This window comes from Xiphophorus hellerii, chromosome 18, assembly GCF_003331165.1.
Source record: "Xiphophorus hellerii strain 12219 chromosome 18, Xiphophorus_hellerii-4.1, whole genome shotgun sequence".
NCBI classification, from domain to species: Eukaryota; Metazoa; Chordata; class Actinopteri; order Cyprinodontiformes; family Poeciliidae; genus Xiphophorus; species Xiphophorus hellerii.
Genome location: NC_045689.1, coordinates 2,952,959 through 2,957,146, shown reverse-complemented (window position 1 = coordinate 2,957,146; position 4,188 = coordinate 2,952,959).

Here is a 4,188-nt window from a genome sequence, read left to right as displayed (position 1 = left end):
GACCAGTTTGGAGGATCAGGTCTGACTGTTTCCAATCAGGATCTGCATTAAAGAACTGTTTACCTTTTGATGGAGACAATAATCAGAGCCTTGAGTTCATCTGCTCAGGTAACTCTGAACTCTCATATTTATTTCTTTTAAAATGTTTCTTCCATCAGGTTCCAGATGTCTGCAGAGAAACTGTCACCTTTGATTTAATGGGACAATAAACTGGTATACGTATTTGTGGAGGAGTTTGGGAAATAAGACTTAATCCATAGCTGAATATAATCCCATATCAGAATATGGTGTTATAGATATCTGTAGGAGTTTATATCCAACAAGCCGCGATTATACTCATTTCTCTCATGAACATATGGTATACTCTAGAATAGGTTATTTCTTGACTGTTAAAAGAGATTGTCATAAGATTAATAACTGTGAGATTGGCAACATTGACCTCTCTGATCATGCCCCCTATTATTAACTTTAAAATTAGATGAGGAGCCTAAAAGTACACAATGGAGATTATATACGAGTATACTGTCTGACTGAATGACTTCCAATTTACGAAACTAATCAAATCTGACATAAACACATTTCTAAAAGAAAACAATAACGGAGAGGTTAGTCCAGAAATAGTTTGGGATGCACTAAAAGCAGTTATGGGAGGTAAAAATTATATCTTTCTGTGTCCAAAGAAAGAGAGCAAACCAATTAAAACTATCAGAATTAAACAACAAAATAAAAAGGGTTGATACAAAACATAAGAACTAAAACCAGAACATCATATAAAGCTTAAAGTATTAAGAAATAAACTTAATGCAATGTATTTACAAGAAATACGAAAAAAGATGATTTATACTAAGCAGAGATATTATGAATCGAGAGCCAAATTAGCAAAACTCTTTGGGAGAAAATTTAAAAACCAACAAGCAGAAAACACAATATATAAAATAAGGGACCCAAATTCTGAGAGGTGCGTATATAAATAAAATGAAATCCAACAAGCTTTTCAAACTTACTATAAACAATTATACACACAACCAAGCTTAAAAGATCGCAGCAAATTAAACAATTCCTTGAATAGCTGAACCTACCTGTTCTGTCGTGTGATCAAAATCAAAGATTAATAGCGAATATCACAGAGCGGGATCTCTCTTACGCCATTACAAAGATTAAACAAACAAATCTCCTGGTCCGGACGGATTTCCGTCCAAAAGCAATTTAAGTCAGAGTTATCACCATTCCTCCTTCAAATGTTTAACATGGCTCTGAAAAAGGGTAAAATGCCACCAACATGGAAACAGGCTACAGTATCTGTTATTCCAAAAGAAGGAAAGGACCATCTGAGCTGCAGTTCCTACAGACCTATCTCTGTTCTTAATATTGATTATAAATTATTCACATCAATTCTCTCAAGGAGAATACAGGAGATACTCCCAGAACTTATTCAGACCAATCAGACCGGTTTTATCCCACAGAGACAAACCCATGATTATATCCGTCACACACTGCATATCCTGAACCACATTCAAAACTGCCAAACACCAGCTGCAGTGATCAGCCGCGACGTTGAAGAAGCTCTCGATACAGTAAGCTGGGACTTTCTATATAAAGAACTCGAGAAGTTTGGTTTCCACTCCAATTTTATTGACGTAATCAGGTCACTATACCAAAAACCAATTGCACAGATAAAAATCAATGGACATCTTTCAAATACCTTTGAATTAGAACATGGAACGAGACGAGGATGTGGACTCGCTCCATTACTATTTGCCCTTTTCATGGAACCGTTCGCCCAACTAATTAGGCAAACTGACAATATCAAGAGTATAAACATTTCTGGTGAAGCACACAAAGTGGCGCTATTTGCAGATGATGTGTTGTTATAAATTAGCGAACCAAGCACGTCGCTGCCTACATTATTTGAGAGCTTGAGAAGCTTTGGTGAATTTGCAGGATATAAATTGAATGTGAAAAAAATCACAGATATTGACATTTACTTATAATCCACCAAATTCTTTGTGGGTCGAACTAAAACTTTAATGGGACCAAACTGTATTGAAATACCTTGGGGTTCTGATCCCCAAAGATACAACCACTATAGCTAAGATCTTCTGACCAAAATTAGACTGGATATACAACGATGGACTGTCACCCTTCATGGGTTTAACCCAAAGAATTGAATCTGTTAAAATGAACCTACTACCAAGATTCATTTTCTTGTTTCAAGCCCCACAGGGAGAAATTACAAGAAAGCAATTTATAGAGTGGGACACAATGCTTTCCAGATTTCTATAGCTTGGGGAAAAACGCAGAGAATTAGATTTAAAACACTACAGCTTTCAAAAGAAATGTACCACAGTTAAAGAACTACTTCTATTCTGCACAAATTAAGCCACTGATAAACCTTTGTAATAAAAACTACAACGCCCGATGGAAGGATATTGAATTGGCTCTATCTCCAGACACCCCCTTACAGGCAATCTGTGGGAATAAAGATTTAGAACAGATTAAACTCAAAAATGAAAATCCTTGGATAAGATCCCAATTAAAGATCTGGACAGATGTTAAACAGGAATATAAACTACATGACACGCTTACGATCTTGATTTTAAACCAAATCAAACAGATACAGAATTCTGTAGTTGAACATCTAAAGGCAAAACAACACATTTCTCATTAATGGATGAAGGACAAATAAAAGACTTTCAAACACTTAAAATGATTTATAACTTGGGAAGACAGAATTTTTATAAATACCTACAAGTACGCCATTATCTTAATCGGGAAACTATCAGACATATAGATGAACAGGAACCAGTGCTTAAAGAAATACTAATGGTATATTAGGAATAATCCAAAAAAGGTATTATATCACGGTTATTTAAGGGACTTAAGAGTAAAAAAACACATTCAACTTTATATGTGAAAACAAAATGGGAAAAGGAAATTAAAATGAAAATCCCAGAAGAAAAATGGCCTAGTTACTGCATGACAGTTTGGAGATGTACCAATTTGTACTCATGGAGAGAATTTAACTGGAAATGCTTACATTCACTGTTTTATAACACCGAAACAGAAAATCTCTCAAACCAGGGGGCAGCCTGAGTGCTGGAGGCAATGTGGAAACACAGAACCCGACCACTGGCATATATTTTGGGACTGTACAATTATAAGACATTATTGGATAGAAATACTCAAAAATATTGAAAATAAAAATACCTTTTAAATTTACTATTTTTATTGGAGGTGACACAGAATGCCTACCTGACAACATAAACTATCTGTTTCAAATACTAATCACAGCCTGTAAACAAACTGTCACCAGACGCTGGATCCTCCCTGAACCTCCCACTATAGAAGAACTGATAGAGTGTGTTAATGAAATCTATCAGATGGAAAGATTAACATTTCTAATTCTTTTTCAACTGAACAAGTTCATTATCTTGTGGTCCAAATGGGTTTCCTATGTCAACCAAACACAATATGCAAGAATACTAGATTGTTGAGAATTAAAAAAAAAAACACTTCATCCTTCAGGAAGTGTCTCTTTACTATATAATTTACTGAGTTATACAGATAAAAGTAATGTCTCTCCAAAATAAAAACCCCATGTTCCATATTTTTAATTTGTTTTTGTAAATAGAAATGTAAATAAAATGAATTTTGAATCTGATCACAGACTGAAATTGTGCTTTTGTCATCTTCTCAATACCTCAAAAATAAATTATATTAAAAAAATTCCAGGTACAGTCGGTTTCACTTCACCTTTGATGCTCTGAGTTTTTCTAGTTTGGTTTTCTTGGCCTTTAATTTGATCAAACTCAGAGATGTTTCCATGTGGATCTATAAAAATAAAGTTCTGAAATATTTTAAACCTTTTTTCTTTCTGCATCCACAGACTCAGTCAGGCTGGTTCAAGGGACCAACCGGTGCTCAGGCAGGCTGGAGGTGAAGACCAACCAGTCGTGGTCCTCAGTGTGTGAAAAAGGCTTTGACCTGCAGGATGCAGAGGTGGTCTGCAGGGAGATTGGCTGTGGGCCTCCTTCAGTCCACCAGGGGGCGCTCTATGGAGAAGCAGAGGCTCCAGTGGGGAGCAGAGAGTTCCTGTGTGAAGGCAGTGAGTCTGCTCTGCTGAAGTGCAGCAGCAGGAAGAGTTCAGGTAGAAACAGCTGCTCACCTGGTCAAGCTGTTGGACTCACC